The sequence below is a fragment of the Ptychodera flava genome, chromosome 1 (assembly GCF_041260155.1).
Source record: "Ptychodera flava strain L36383 chromosome 1, AS_Pfla_20210202, whole genome shotgun sequence".
Taxonomy (NCBI): Eukaryota; Metazoa; Hemichordata; class Enteropneusta; family Ptychoderidae; genus Ptychodera; species Ptychodera flava.
The window spans coordinates 6,435,415-6,452,717 of NC_091928.1; the positions used below are offsets into that span (position 1 = coordinate 6,435,415).

Here is a 17,303-nt window from a genome sequence, read left to right on the forward strand (position 1 = left end):
CAGATCTGAGACGATTCCCGCCTTGTCAAGACACAAGAGACGATAGGACAGAGACGGACACAGAACGGACAAGGAGACAAACAGACAGAGAATACGTTTGCGCAGTAACATTTGGAGACGGGCGAGAACACAGGCAAAACAAACGGCAACAATGTCTGTCAACATTCAATATTAAGCCGAAATCTATTTCAATAGATTGCCTGATGCAAGAGCGGTCCCATGGGAAACCATTGATTAATAATTTAGTTCGTTAAGTATGGCAGGGCTGGATGACAAAATTCTATCTTTGAAACGAAGCGGCCATCAAAGTATGGCGAGTGTGTAGAAGAACAATTTAAAATATAGATAATATTCCATATGACATGGCTGCCCAGGTATGTGACGCTGAAGCTGTGGTTATGACTTTGTTTAGGTTCGGCCGAACTTCAGACGAGCAGTTCTGACATTAGCACTCTAAAAAGCATGATTTTCGATAACACTTCTTCGTTTATAATAAACTATCTGATTCTTAGGTAAGAAATCGTCCACAAGCAAAACAACTTCTTGGAAAACTGCCAAACGAAAGAAGTAGTCTGCGCACAACAAGGAGGGAAAAATGCGAGTGAGCTCCATTTAGGTGTCGTTCGTGTAACTGAAACACCGACAAAACTAAAACCTTTTCAGGGATTTTCATCAGTCTAGCTGTTCAGTTGGAAGGAAATACGAACGATTTCATGTCAGATTCCTTTTTATGGATGTTCACGTGTCCGTGGGAGTTTCAATGGTTCAGTACTTGCAACTTCTACAGGAACATGTTGATATTTTGATACTGGTCTTAAAGATCTCACCTCGATTCTAAATTTTCAAAGGGTAGGTCATTTTCTAAGGCCAGGGTAGTCCCATTTTTGAATGACTTTGTATGAAAACGAAGACACGAGTCAAACCGTCAACAAGAAGATCGCATGGTCTATATCTGTCATTTTAAATTAATTTGCAAAGAAATCGACATGATATATCGTATGAGACGAGGTGAACTTATCACATTGATTGTGTAAACACCAAATGATTAAAGTCAATTGGAATTCTTTTCCAGTGTTGCCAAAAGTCGCCTATTTATTTTGAAAATTATCTGTCTGTATCTCTCCATCAAAAGATTTCTGAAATACTGTCTCTATTTTTTCCGCCATTGGCTTTTGAATAAGAACTAGATTCAATTTGAATTTTTCTTACAGCTGGAGAGCACTAGACAAGGTCGTCTCGCTTATTTCAAGGTGAATTCAAAGCTACACTGATGAATGACAGGCTCAGTACAAGGGCAATTATAAGTCACATGAAGTACACGCGTATAGGCATTCACCATGAGACTCTTATCCCTGTAAAAACTCATCGACAGCGGGAAATGGCACCATTATTGATCATTTTCATCCTTAGCACATATACTGCCATCAAAACATGGGACCAGTTTTGCGGAAGTTTGCTTATCTCGTCGTCACGGTTTGCAAAGAAAGGTCATCAGTGTTATTCGAAATCATAACAATCTGTCACGCTATTTCTTTATTTGTGTGACGTGTACAAAGTTCATGAGTTCAATGTGTCAGACTGATGCCTTTAGTTCTGTGTCTGAGCAATATAGATGAGAAAGACAGTTGGTGACGATATATTCATAATGTATGTATTAATGGATGTACGGTATGCATGTATATATATATATATATATATATATATATATATATATATATATATATATATATATATATATATATATATATATATATATATATATATATATATATATATATATATATTAAAATAACCGACTATTTGTATTGCCTCGGACTACTAGGCGGAAAATTGAGAAACACAATCATACACATCAGAATAAAAATGAAATAAAAATTGTTCCAGCATTATGATAGGAAGAATCGATGGAATGACTTAATACTTAATCCCAGATGTGCAAAAGCATATATATGATTGTATGACTGGTTTGTATGGAATCTCTCTTTTATTCTTAATTATGAAAACGTATTCCTCAATTGAGCTCTCTTTGTACATTCTTATTGAAAACCCCCAGAGAAGAGCTCAATAAAGTGCATGTTTATTCTTAAGATTGCATTTGGATGTAACTCTTTCGATTACATTAAATAAAAACGATTTAATCTTCAACGTAGAATTGACTTCGACTAGTTTAAGAGATGTTACGTTGTAACTGAAATGATTTCACAAATTGAAACAAGATGGAGACGAGGTCGAATTGATAAATCTTGGGAAGTCTGACCCTTAACATCGTTCCAATGCTTTGTGTCCGAGTCGGGTTATTTTCTCCAGTGCCTTGACAGGAACATTTGTTACAAGGGGAACAGGCAGTAAAATGTTGGTGTCGAAGTAACAAAGCAAATAGATTAAAGAAGCCAACACAACCGAAGGTACCTCACATGGGGTAATGTTACGAGGAATTCTTTCGCAGAGAGTTATAAGACACGTTTGCAATCACTGGTTGACTAATGACTGAAATAATACATTCGTATTGTGTACTTGCATTCCATTAAAGTAATTTCTTATTTACGTTACTTCACCGCCACCACCGCCACCACCGCCGTCAGCAGCAGTAACAGCAGCAGCAGCAGCAGCAGTAGCAGCATCACCGTCACCGTCTTGCCATTGTAATTGTTGTTCTTGTTGTTGTTGTTATTATTATTATTATTATTATTATTGTTATTATTATTGTTGTTGTTTACATTAACATTATGTTGTTGTTGTTGTTGTTGTTAATTTATTATATTAACATTAGCATTATTGTGAACAGCATCATTAACATTATCATCATCATCATCATCATATCACCACCAACACCGTCATCTTCATCGTTGAACTAAGAGTCAACCTCGTACAACATCACCTTTCTGATGATGACAACATCACTCAGTTCACTGTTCTTCTCCTATTCCCGACACAACACGTTCAAAACACACTCCTGAAGTGGACCCCCTTCCGGTCTGCTGATTCGAACGAAAACTGTGACAGATGAGATCCCCGAGACCGCGACGAGGGAGCTTGCACCCGACACGGTATACATGGATGCGATTGTTGCCCGAGGGAAGAGGGCGATAGACGGTCCGTGGTGAGATTATCCTAGGCTGGAATGAGAGCAATCAACGGTATGCTTCATTTATGGTCAGGTCCGTCACTGTGAAATCTACCCACAGGGCGTTTGACAAGGGAACTACATTGCAAATGCACAGAGACAGATAAAACGTCTCAAGTAGTGGATGGCCAATCGCACTGCCTATTTCAATACACACAGCCAGGAAATCAACGCGAACGTGCAGCGTCTAGTTTCATTGCTCATGATGATACTGTATGTTTTTTACATCTGAAATTGTGAAATATATTGATAATTTATGTATTGAATTCAAGTGCTCGCAAGGACATACCATGAGATACAAGTTTGCTGTCTCCAAAAATGTGTATTCAGTGATCAATATAGTAAAAACAAAGTGCGTTATACCTTAGTAATATACAGAACGATGTAGCTATCTGTCTTCATAATTTGCATTTGTATCTATCAATGTCTGCATGTTGTTTGTCTTTGTCATCTACACCTTCACATTATGAAAACATACATTTGTACGACGCACATGCACACACTCATTCATAAATAAACTTCGCAGAATATATATATATATATATATATATATATATATATATATATATATATATATATATATATATATATATATGAAATATACTAACGTGCAAATACAAACATACACACTTACATTCACACATACATACATACATACATACATACATACATACATACATACATACATACATACATACATACATACATACATACATACATACATACATACATACATACATACATACATACATACATACATACATACATACATACATACATACATACATACATACATACATGTCTGTGCATGTCTATATTTATTACATGAAGTATGGTTAGATACTTGCTACACATCTAAGTCTGCGAGTTGATAACGATCTTATCTTGGTCTGTACTATCCCATCGGCGTTTAAACGACTGGAGTTTCAACGGTTTTAATTTATTTCAAGTGTCTTATCGGTACGCCTCGCAAACACTGTCAATTTGTTGAATGTTAGAATCAATCATTTTGCGTCCATAAAAAGTACGGTACGGTCTTATTATCTATTACATCAAATTGAAGCTGTATTGCAAGACATCTTTAGTCAAGATCGACTTTTGCATGTCAAGCTTAAGCTTCAAACAGTTTTTTGTCGATACAACTCAAATATACAGGGAAGCTCAACCCATTTGAAATTGTGACGGTATACCGGTACCAATGCGGGTACCACCATCTTTATGTCTGAACGAAGGGTCATGCCAGCAAATCCGACGAACACCGAGGTAAAGTTGTAGCAGATAGGCCATTCACTCTGCGATTACAATGTGGCTCCATTAGTTTGGCGGACTTATTACACTAGAATAACTTTAAAAATTGAATTGCAAACACGATGTCCAATATGCGAGCGCTCTGTAGGGCTGAATGAGGAACACAAACGGACTTTTGCTGAGGTTTCTCCACTCTTTGTTCAGTCCCTTGTCGAAAGCGCAGAGCAATTACAGTTATTGACGAAAAGGAACAACTGTGTGACAGTAGGCGGTAGTTTTAAACTGCTTTGGGCTTGTATTGTCCCGCACTTGATAATCACGCCAACAATGTGCCACAAAGGAACGTAATTAAATGAAACCATTTCGCAAATTAGAAATAACACAGCAACAATTTTCAGATAATTATTACTAACACGAAATCTTCGTTGCGTGCCATTTACTGTGTGTCTAGATCCACGACAATGGATATCAAACTTAAAGGGAGTCCATGGTGTGCACTTAGGACCAAAAGAACGCGTAGGTTGACTTAATTCCGTTCTCAATCATAAGGTCGCTGGGGAAAACATCAAAGAGTGTTCCGGTCGACGCCCGCTAGGATATGGACTGCTTTATGTTTGATGAACACCTTTTTGTCTCAAAACAACTTGAGTCAGAAATATCATATTTGAAGAAATCAGTAACTATAACATATGAATATAATACAGTATAGCTGAGTGACTGCTTTCCTAATAATCCACAGAAAAAATAACCATTCAACGTGTCGAATGTTCCATTCTTTTGAGGACACAAGTTGCGATATGAAGTGGATGGATTTTGTTCTTCCACTTTTTCTGAAAATCATGAATACCTAAAGAATGCTATAAGGTACATTTGTCGAAAATCTCTTTTTATTTCGTTTTCCGCGTGCTCTTAAAACTAAGAGGCATGAACTAAATCAAACTTAGATGCACAAACATCATGTTTTAATGATAGTAAAGAGTCCGACAAATTTGACATCAAATTCTACGCATTTTCTAAGCCATAAATGAACAGACAAGCCCGCACCACTGTACCTGCGTATTCTTTTCAAATCCCAGAGCGTCGTCTGTTGTTCCAAAATAACCGAAAAAAGTCCGGAGGCACGTCAATTAAATTAGAATGAATTGTAACGAGAAACAGAAGGGACATGGGACATGAAAAGGAATTACGCTTAATTTCGATTTGCCTGTTACTGGTCTAGTTTCATGATGGTATAAGTAAAACGAATGAAATGATTCGATTAGGACTTGCTCCATGGGGCACACTCTTACCATTTATCGACATTTTAGTCGCCCAGGAAAATAAAACCAACATATCCTTGATTGCAACACAATTTTTCATTGTAACAATCAATTTAAGGGTTTTTGAGTATTTCGCTCGTTTCAACTCGCATATCCTCATTACAGTGACAATGTATTCATTAGGTTTGATCGTTCGGCCTTATGGGGAAATGTAGGCGTGCTATGCGGGACTGATGGTGATGGTGACGTTAATGTGTACAACGCGTGTGATGATAATGCTGATGATGATGATGCTGACGATGATGATGATGATGATAATGATGATGATGATGATGATGATGATGATTTGATGATGATGATGATGATGATGATGATGATGATGATGATGATGATGATGATGATGATGATGATGAAAGTCGGCCGTTCTGCGAGGCCATGTGTATACAATCCTCAGTTTGGTTTTATTTAAATCGGACACCTTCTTCTCTAAGTGTACATGTCCTCATATTATCTCTCATTCTCCGGGGCATCGGAAAATCCCACCTGCCTTCGCAAAATCAGCCGTTCCTGGGAGAGTCGGTCTCGTTGTCAAACTCAGCCACTTATGTAAATCCTGTCTGTTTCTTTAGAAATCCGTCGTCTCGTACCAACGATAATGTGAATATTCTAGCCAGCCTGTAGCCATACCAACGGCAGCCACTTCGAGTTAGCTCCAAGGTTCGTTCAATTTCCGTGCTAGGTGCCATTGAATCAACCTGGCCGTCGCTTAGTGAAACCAAACCCTGAACTTAGCGAAGTATTTTTAATCAGGGCTGATAAAAATCGGGTGTTTTCGGCAAAGAAACGTATTTATATAATTCCGGTCGTTCCTTCAGTGACCCAAAGAGGCAGTACCACAATATCGGGAGAAGTTCCGTTGTTGCAATGGTACAATAGCAATGTGTCCATTGAAACAGACTTGAAAAACTGCTGCAATATTCTTGATATTAGATGCGTTAGTTGCCAGCATTGTATACTCTTAGAAAACACTCCAAAAGCACTCTCTTTACATCGTCAGGGTGGGGAAAAAATTGCAATCGGGTCTCTTGCATCGAATTGGCCGGCGTCCACAAAACGACCACAGCCGCTCCCGAGTTAGCACATGGTAACAGCCCAGCTAAAATACCTGCCATAATATATCACTTCTTCCGACCGACGTCCATATATATTGACATGATAAAATCTTGCGTATTTGTCAGCACATGGGCAGCGTCCACCGGGTTTGATGGAGAATCCGGCTAAACGACACAGCTAAACATGACAAGGGAGCCGCACAATGGCTGCCCGCATGTCTCGCTCTCTCGCGTGGACGAGAACTGTACAACTATGTCGTCCGCTCCCCTTCCCTTATCGTTTATATAGTTTGGCTATCTTTTTACAGCTCAGTGCCCATGTTTGTCTCGTCCTGTTTTTGCGCCAATAAACCGAAAAACAAATCGGGGAAGACAGCTCTCCTCAGTTGGATAGCTATAGCTATATATGAATTTATTTCTCCAGCCATTGATCATGGCTAATTAGGTGGGAGAAACGATCCGATGCACTGGTTAGTTGAACTGCGCCGAGTGGAAGTGAGATAGACGGCAATCAGCCATGTATAGACGGGGAAAAGAACCGGCTCACTGACTCAGATACACATTGTACGGATGCATCTGATCTGCGAATTTACGCCAAATCTGTACACGGTGAGCAGTTTCCTCACCGTGTGTTTAATCAAGACAATTACACAGGCTAATTAGCGGCGCTGACGTGCGAACCGATTAAACTGGGATGGTGCAATAACAACACAAATAAAAAGTGCTTCAGGAAATGAGATAGTCGCTGCAAAAACGTACAACATATTACTGTCACCACATTGGCTTCCAAGCTCGCTTGCATGGATTTTTTCGAGTGTGGACGATTTACCAACAGCGTGTAATACGTGACTATGTTGATTCGATTTGCTTTTGCTCATTGTGCCAACTTCAATCAAGGTAACGCGTTCAATTATCCCGTACTCGCTTTTCCACGACTTCCAAATCCTTCAACTGGAAATTTTCCATAATGATAGCGTTCATCGTAGCTCATCACAAAAACCTGTCAGAGAAATATTCATTCTTGTTTCGGCATAGATGGATTCCTTTCGTCGACTGAAAGTTGTTTCTTTAATGTTCTTAACGAATAAGCACATTTTTAACAGAATAGGGGTATATGTCAAGATCATACATGCGTAGCATACATATCTGTTACTGAGGGAAATTGGTCGTGCTAGTGACTGCACTCTCTCACATAGAACAAGGCACCTTGAGAGGAATGATTGATGACGTCACAGCATGCTTCAAGTGACCCAATCCATGTTTATTTTATCATCGTGTCTCATTCACAGTGGTTACGAAGTGAACAAAAAATTATTCATTATTATATAATATTTTGTTAACCCTTATTTCTTACCTTAGGTATCTGTAGAACTCAATTTGATCAAAGCCGCCCCTTCCCACAGTTAACGACGTTGCTTTAATTTGGCCAAGAAGCGTCTCCTAATAAAAGGCAAAATTCAGACCGAATCATCAAACAGGGCCTACTCATAGATAATCTCCCCTGCTACATAGTTCACCCTTTTCGCATGTCCATTGCACGGCCCGGCGGTTTCAATTTCACCGATTTTCTTGTCTCATTTCATGACGGGTATAGCATCCATAGCGGTTGGGTTAATTGCGTCGCTGAGAGATCACAGTCAACTGCCTTTCAATTTCACTTGATTTGTGGCAAATTTAGATCATCTTAGACAGTACGCAATGACGAGTCCATTTCCTTCTTGATTCACCCAGGTCGCATCGCTCACCAGAAAAGACGTGGGCAAACTTTACGTACCAAGGCCTGTTTTACGACCGTGGTTGTATTTCTCCGAGATTCTGACAATACAGCCGGGACAAACATTTTCATACTAAAATTAAAGGCAGACAATTAGCAGCGTTCAAGAAAGATTATTCAAATTCGAAATGGGTTTCCCTTGTATCATAAAGTTCATATGATCGAGAAAATAGATAAAATTATTGAAGCAAATCCTTCTATTTTAGACATCAAGTCCCTTCATGCCCTTGGCTAGAAAGGCCTTTCAATGCCGAAAAATACACACATTTGAAAGTCTGAACATCTGCCAATATGCAGATGATAAATAGAAGAACAGATATTTTTATCGAATAAAAAGTAAAGGCAGTAAAAACAATAAACCCCACTTGCTAACCATGTATATTCGGACTTGCCCTGTAAATATCAAGATTTACATTTCCTATCTCAGTGTTTCTAAACAGAGTCGTGTTGTTGTTTTTTGTTTTGTTTTGTTTTTTGTTTTTATGTGCATGATTTCAGAAATATCTTGAAGGATATCTCACCTTGCCGAGTGAATGCATTTCCATTTCATAATTTCCATGAAAAAGAGAGATTTATCAAAAATGTATTTTCTCGTTGTTGTGAGGATGTGCGAGCGATATTATGGAGAGAATCAAGAGATGGTAGAAAAGGATGCAAATGGTAGGGAAGTGGTTCAAGTATGCAATTTTTTTCTTGGAAGTTTCAGATTTGAAGAAAGATCACCAGATACGTTACTAACCACGAATGTATCTCACCAGAGGATATTTCTTCCTAAAAATATATTTCTTTTATTCTTATACAGTTACTTAGGTGATTATCGAGTAAACACGTTCAAAGGCTGATTTACTTAAAATACAATATTCTACATAATGCTATCTATCCCTTCCGCGAGAAATACGTTTCTACAGAGACAGAATGGTCGAATTCTCTCTTAACCTGACTAGGTTGTAAATCAACTTGAACTGTTTCATTAGAACGTTATTCAGAAATCGATGATTCAAAACAAAGGTCGTGTTACAACTTCATACATTAAGTGCATCATGCTAACAACCGATGGAAAATAAATGTGATAATGAAATGAGATAAATTTATATATTTATTGTATACTTATTGCATGCTTGTTGTGGTGAATGGTTTTTTTCTACTCACTATTCTCTTGCGAGAGTCACTTGGTGGCTGTTTTAATACACCTAATACAGCTAATACACTTGATGTAATAGAAAAGAACGTAGGATTACTATACACGAAGTCATGGACTTTTTTATTTCGGCAAGATTCAATCGGTTATACCTCTTGATTAACGAACTCGACGATTCCCCGCGTTTGTTTTTTTTGTTTTTGCGTTTTGTTTTTTCTTTTGTCTTGTTTTGAAAGACGCAGTTTATTTACCAATTGTATCTCAAACCAAGCCGATTCAATGTTTGTTGACATTAACTGTTTATGTAATCTGAGTCTTTTGCTCTCCGTAAAAAGTTGTGCACAGTTCAGTAAGCTTGCTCGGAGATGAATCTGATGAAAAGCTGCCCCTTTAACTTGGTGAAGTTTACTAATGAAAACAACAGAATTACCAACCAAACGAACAGTCAACGTTGGCACGATCTACTAAAGCGAGAACCAGCATATTAAAGACCGTATGGCTTTAAAATTTGGACATCAACAATTGGTTTGTCTTTAAAGGTGTACGTTTCATTTAAACTATATCTCTGTGAATTTTTCAGAATACTTATGTGCCTTTATATTTTAGTGGTTTCTGAACGATTGCTACAGTTCCAGTGAATAGGAAAATTTTACAAAAAAATGGCAATAGTGGAATCTCATTCTGAAAATAATTACACAAGCAGTGACTTTCTTTGGTTTATCAGGGCTTTTCCGCTGGAAGTTCTTATGTTAATCCGAACCCAAAGAAAATCAGATCACTGAAAATACAAAGGTGGGATAATCCTTGGAACAGTGTGGTACATGGGTCAGTAAACAATGTCGATGAATCACAGGATCCGAGCTAAGAATGATTACGAATCCAATTGGATTTTCCACTTGGTCCATTGACATCGATACAAAATCATTATCTTTGATATATTTCCAATGCAGATTTTCATCTTCTTTTCTGCACGGTGATTTTTTGTATTATAAGTTATTGACGTCCGATGTCTATATAGCTTGACTTCAAACATCACGAGCAGGATGGTAATCGGCAGTTTATTGACAAATTTTGAATATGTAAACACTTTTTTGTAGCGGAGAAATTGTAAGTTCTAGTGTATTAAATTGTCAGGAACTGTAGCTGAAACTTGTAAAATATATTTTTGTTATTTGGGCTTTAGAAAACAAGATGTTTCTTTTTCTTACAATCACAAAGTATTTTCATAGCGAACACAACCCACTGTGCACTATATACAGTGTTATTGTTGACAATGAATTCTATCAGCAGTCAGCAATGTTAATATCTGATATTATACCCACACGGGTTGTATTGACAAGTTAGTCGCAGACAATGGGCATTTCTATGTGATTTTGTGATTAGAACGAGAAACTGTACTTTACAAATACAGCTGATATAGCTTTCACAATCATTTGTGGGTATCAGTCGTTTCATTGTGCCTCGCATTGTCTGATAACGTCCAAATGTTCAAAGACTTGCGAGCTGTTAATTTGTTATGATTTCTGAAAAGTGTTCAGGCATCTTTTACAGTGTTAGAGCATCTCTCCCTGAAATAACCAAAGGGGACGCGCCGACTGTACTTACAGAGATGCTTGCACTCACTTAATTGAATCCCGTTGCCCGGTGATGGTTAATCCTTGCGTTAGATCCAAGTCCCAAAATATTTTTGAAAAGGCCAGCCCAAGAAATCTTCTTTGTTATGGATTACATACAAAAAAGCCAAAACACTACTAGAAATTTGACCACATGAACGAAGTACAAATTTTGAATTCAAACCTATTGCCACTTTATTTTAAATTCTGTGGTTGCAACGACTCTCGTCATCAGCATATTTGCTGTGTAATTATCCCACGACGAGGTTATTTGCAAATTTTCTGCCAATGAGATTGGTGTGGCAGATTCCGATGTAAGAGGACATCATCTTAAAAAGAAACTTGTAAAAATTCATGGAATGAGATTCTTCAAATCTATGAATCGACATGCCAACATATCCTTGTTAACACTTTGCACAGTGACATGTCGGACACCGAACGACATGGAGAAAACCAAAAATGTTATTGAAGGAAAATGTCTCGTGACAAGCTGAAATAGACATTTTACGTGTTTTCCGACTGTCGACGTGTGAATCCGCTGAAAAACAGCAAAATTATTAGTTGTAAACTTCGTATTACAAGTCCTCGTACTTGTTAAACATTCCTATTAGTTTGGTCTCAGGCCCAACGAAACATGTTGAACCGTTACTCAGCCTGGCTCTGCGCACAAATTCCGAAATCTATCAACTCCATTGTTGTAGCAGAAACTCTTCGGACTTGAACACAGTTTTCAAAAAGTTTGGCGATACTCTTCACTTCTTCGCTGAATGTGGATCGAGTGCGGGACGCTGAATTTTCATAATATACTTGAGGTAAAAGCAAGGAAAGACATAGATTTTCAATGTTGACTAGTAATACATTCACGAGATGTGACAAAACATGAATCATCAACAGCCGCAATTATTGTGATGACAAATGTGACCTGCGATGAAAGCGGTTACTGTGGAGGTCTGGTTTTGAATACTTTCGACTACATAAGCTATAGTTCCTTTGATTTTCTGTCTGTCTGTTTTATTTGTTTGTTTGTTTGTTTGTTTATTTGTTGGTAAACCAGTTCTTGAGGTTCATTGGCTGAATTCCTCCACATGAAGTGATATTCAATATTTACTCGAAAAATACAATTAATATACGAAGAAATGCTAGTGCCATATACTTTTTATTTCATATCATGCAAATTGATATAAAGAAAAAGATGACTAATGTGAATTTCACAAAAGAAATATTTTGCACACTTTCGCGTTTTATTTGACTGAGAAAGGAAAAATCGCAAACGTAGCGAAATCTTTCTTCTCATCACAAATCTGCTCACATGACTTTCATTATTCTATTTCAAATCCATCTGACCTTCGACACCTCTTCTTAAGTCTCTTTCACAACATAGAAATCGAAACTTTCATCCAACAATACTTATAATCGTGAAATTCCTCCTTGTAAGAAAAATCAACTGATCTTAAAAAGCTTCTCATCATTAACATGGATCATTCAAAACATGGGATGTAACTTTTGGAAGATCGAAAGCCTGAAGGACTTTGGGAAAACACGACTTTGTGTAACACACACTATAGCGTACATATTTGATATAATTTGTCTACACTGGGTCATTTTCATCACATAGACGAAGACAAAATTCATCTAATCCGTGGTAAAAGCTGGGAACAATCTTCAGAGAGAGAGAGAGAGAGAGAGAGAGAGAGAGAGAGAGAGAGAGAGAGAGAGAGAGAGAGAGAGAGAGAGAGAGAGAGAGAGAGCTTGCCTTAAATATGTTTCCGCTTACATTATTTTCACCATTGGTTTGAAACCGTGTTCGTTTCATAAAACTTCACTGTACGTATCAATCATGTATGAAACGCAACAACAGTTAATGAAGTGGATATTAAATATGTCTTATCTCGCCAAATTATTGCACTGGGAAATGTCTCTCGCTGCGGCACCCCTCTCCTTGGCGACGCGCGGTCCAATGAGATCACTCCTTTATCTGTCAGTGCAGAGTTACGTTGAAACCCCTACTGTTCGAGAGTACTGGCTCATTTGATTTTGATCGGATCTGACAAGGCCTATTCCAGCCCGTAACACTTTAATACCGGTACGGCGGACATAGCGGTAAGTTTATTGTCTAATATTTTTACGATTTTATCTAATATTAACCTTAAAATATCGAGCAGGTCCCGGAATCCACTTTTCAATCGGAATTTCTGCTGCGACGCTCTCCCTGTATGCAAAGTGCTTCTGGGAGATGAGATGCATCCAGTGCGGAAAGGGCCAGATAAGAGAGCTCGGCGAGCTCGTAGCAGCGACAAAAATATATCTTATGCGCGTCGGGCAATCGAATATCGGTAACGCACCATGCTTCTTTTAAATTCTGCCGCGAGGACACTTCTAAACGATCGACCAGTGCAAGATAAACGCCAGTTCTACTCAATAATACATATAATGATTATTGGGAGAAAATCTTGTATCCTATTTAGAGCTCTCGTTTTATATAAGCAATAGATGACTTTATAATAGGTTGGCACACAGTAATAACACACTATCGGGGTTGCTGCATGTCGTGTGGAAAATCATTGCTTTTGACGGGTGATTCGGTCGTCATAGAAACTGATGGTCCGCAGTAGTCCTTGTGTGGCCTCACTGCGTTGAAGTTGCCATGTAGTAAGTAATTCTCACCTTTTTTATGGAGAGTCCTTCCAAGATACGATCCACTCGGACCACAAATGAAAAGACTTGGTGAAATGTAAAAATCTATTTTTAATCTACCCTTGATACGAAATTACTCACTTTGAACAGAAAACATGTAATTTTTTCTGACTCGATTTTATTTGATTTTTATCATATATTGGAAACCATTCAGCGTGCACTTAAATTCGAATGATCGACATATTGTATTACAGAGTCGAAAGCTTTACGCTTTGTCGAATCGCCACATGCATTTTACGGTCCTGAAATATTTCGTGTCATCCTTCCAGCCAACATACAAATAGTAGTTCAATTTTAAGTGATTTTCAATTTCGCGCATTTTGATCACAAACATTAAAATTATCAGGGAGTTTTCTCCGTTTTCTCGAAACAGGAAACACTGTTCGTGAATGGTAAATACAGGTTTTCATAATTTGGATATTTTCAACTTTGATAGTGCAGGGTATGACTGAAATGTGCTGTCAGATCAAATTCTGTTGAAATTATGATTTCTTTGAAATGACGATGCAAAGATTTAAGTACATTAAAACTATTCGCCGTAAATTGAAAGGACAATGAAATAATGATATTATTTGTAACAGGTTATTGTATTGACGAAACTGTGATCCATTCTCTTGGATCAAAGTCTAGTCTTTTTGAAGTAAGCAAAAGATTAGACAGGGCAAAATTATCCGTGGAACTGAGAAATGCCAGTGTAGTATGACGTTGTTCTATCATATTCTGGATAATTCACCTGTTCGAACTTGACCCGATGTCGATACATCATGCTGAATAATCCAGAATTATTGTAATCTTTTTGAGAGTGTATCCATCAAAAGTGTAGAATGTTTTCAAATATTGTTCCGAGTGGCTGTTTGTGACCTTACACAAGTGCCTTTCATTAATTCTAATGATATTGTAATTGATCCTATCAAGCCGTACTTATGTTATTATGAGTAAATACAGTCTTTTTTATTGAGTATACGTAACAAACAGATACTACATTAAAACCCTAAACTTGACGTTCATATCTCGTTTACCACCATAATTGTTTCGTTTGTTTTTGCTCCACATATTGTCGTTTGCCTTTCAAAATTAATCTCCTCTTCCAAAGTCTGCTCGTTTGTCATTTTAACAATTTGAAAACTCGAAAAGATATGCCAATTTTGAATCAATTTTTCTTCAAATACACTGCCGGTAGTAGGTTCAATTTTTGGATTGAAACAAGGAAACACATCGCTGCTAGTGCTTTCGTTAAAATAAACCACATTGGATTCTGTGCAATTTTGGAAAATTTAAAGAAAACATAACGTCAATTGATGGCATACTCAAAAGGTTCTTGAAGTGTAATCGTCATTCGTTGATTACAACAAAGCAAAGCGTCAACCGAGTGTCACTGTGTTTTGGTATTATTGTTACATTTCACTGTGCACTGTCGCTACAGCGGCTTCTCGTGACAGCGCCATGAGAATGCTGAAAACCTCAGTTGGCGTAGAAACAACAATGACTGCCAAAAAGGCATCCAAACTTCGTCACCTTCCCTTGATCCTCTTGTCTGGATGTCAAAATCCACAATTTTTCCAAACGCTTGAAAGGGTTACCATGGGAAAGGCACAATGCTGTCGCTGGTGCTCTTTGACAAGGCTGTCAGAAATGTGAGCTGGCAGCGCTGACGGAATTTTGTAATGTCATAGGCAAACATTTTTCCTCCACAGCCGAGCAACGTTCATTTTGTGCACTTTTGTTCTCGATCGTGCGAAAATTCCCCAGTTTCCCATGTTATTGTCGTCACTATGATTATTTTTTGTAAAATAAGCACTTGTAGATAACTCTCACACGGTATTTTGTACGGTTGGCTTGCCGCTGCAACATCTGACTGTGCGGGATCTGAGAGAACAGTAACAGCCATGACCCACACCGCCATTTTGAATTTCTTACGAACACCGCATTTCATTTTTACGATATCTCGTCACAGCCCTCTCGAAACACATTCATGTAAGGTCAAATGAATTTTCGGTCTGCATAAATTTCATTGAGAAGGGCGCGGAGGAAATGTTAGCAAAACAGTCTTGAAATCAACGTTTGTAGTCTCAAACTTGTTTACTGTTTCATCTGACTAATGGCATGCATCGCTAAAATATTGTAACACGGACTGCCTTCTCTTGTATAACAAAAAGGTAAATTTTGGCGTTATCACAGCGCAAGATGCTGGGATTCTTTCGTCGGAATATTATTTTGTCATTTCTAAAATGTATGATCACTTTCGCGTAACAATGACAGATTATTTGTTCCAAAATGCGATTGCAATTTTTACACAGATCGGATATCGTCCAAACTACGGTAATGCTCAACGAATTGTATTCACATTAATTAATTATAGTATTGAATTTTTATCGTTGATATACATGTAGGGCAGAACATCAGGCAGACGACATGTAGATTTAGCTGAAAAATTATTAAATTTAAAAGAGTACACTGTATGCTATGACCCCCGACTGCGATAAAAATAGCTTGCCTCTCGGGCGGTCCAGACAAGCGAGTGTAAATCACACAATTTAGCTGTATCCTGACAGTTACCGTTCAGTCTGACAAATTTTATAGTTCCCGCGCAATTTCGATTTTTGAAGTTGTCAAGTCTTCTTTGTCGTTCACTTTTGAACTTTGGCTTTAGTCAAGAGTGAACGTTGAAATGAGATCAAATTGCGGAGGGATTGTGGCAGCATTCTCCACGGACTTCTATTCCAAATTGATTTGCAAAATACGGTCGCGGATTTACAGGTGAGATAATACGATTAGGTGTTTCCCGCGCAAACATGCCCTTATAAATCAAAATCATGTGAACATGTGACAAAGTAAATCGAATGCATTTAATTATACCGTACAAAGGACGTTCTTAAGAGCGCGAATCAGAGCCAATATCGTTAGCAGCTGAAGAAAACTTTCAAAAAGAAGACCCTGCATGTATTAAACATTTCCATGGAAGATGTTTAGATCTTAAGATAATCAAAATCCCGATCAGTAACTGTAATAAGATGCAATTTTGGGCAGATATGTCAATGACAAGGCAAGACCGTTATTAACCTAGAAACGGTACAATGTACAATCGGAATGTGCGATTCTAATGAAAAATGTCTCCAAAAATCACTCAGAAGGCGTTGGAAAGTTTTGATAACTTTGTCATTTCCTTTGATTACTCTTGAAAAGTTTTTTTTCCTTTCCCGACCACATCAAGAAGTTTAGATAAAACGTAATTAAAAACCATTATACGCTGGTATATGAAATATTCATTTCAGCCCTAGGCGGCGATGGAGGACCTTAATTAAGCTAAAGTTCAGATCGACAACCCTTCTCGCCTGAAAGTT

At 37.9% G+C, this 17,303-nt stretch overlaps 1 protein-coding gene across 2 annotated transcripts in view; it reads left to right on the forward strand.

Annotated features, from left to right (window-relative positions):
* Positions 1-13,197: 13,197 nt before the first annotated feature.
* The window catches only part of LOC139126295 (paired box protein Pax-6-like), a 115,963-nt gene continuing 111,857 nt past the window's right edge, over positions 13,198-17,303 (forward strand). For both annotated transcript variants that reach the window (XM_070692790.1, XM_070692917.1), the window contains exon 1: positions 13,198-13,368. The gene's annotated coding sequence lies outside the window, so the exon portion shown is untranslated. The remainder of the gene's footprint in view (positions 13,369-17,303) is intronic.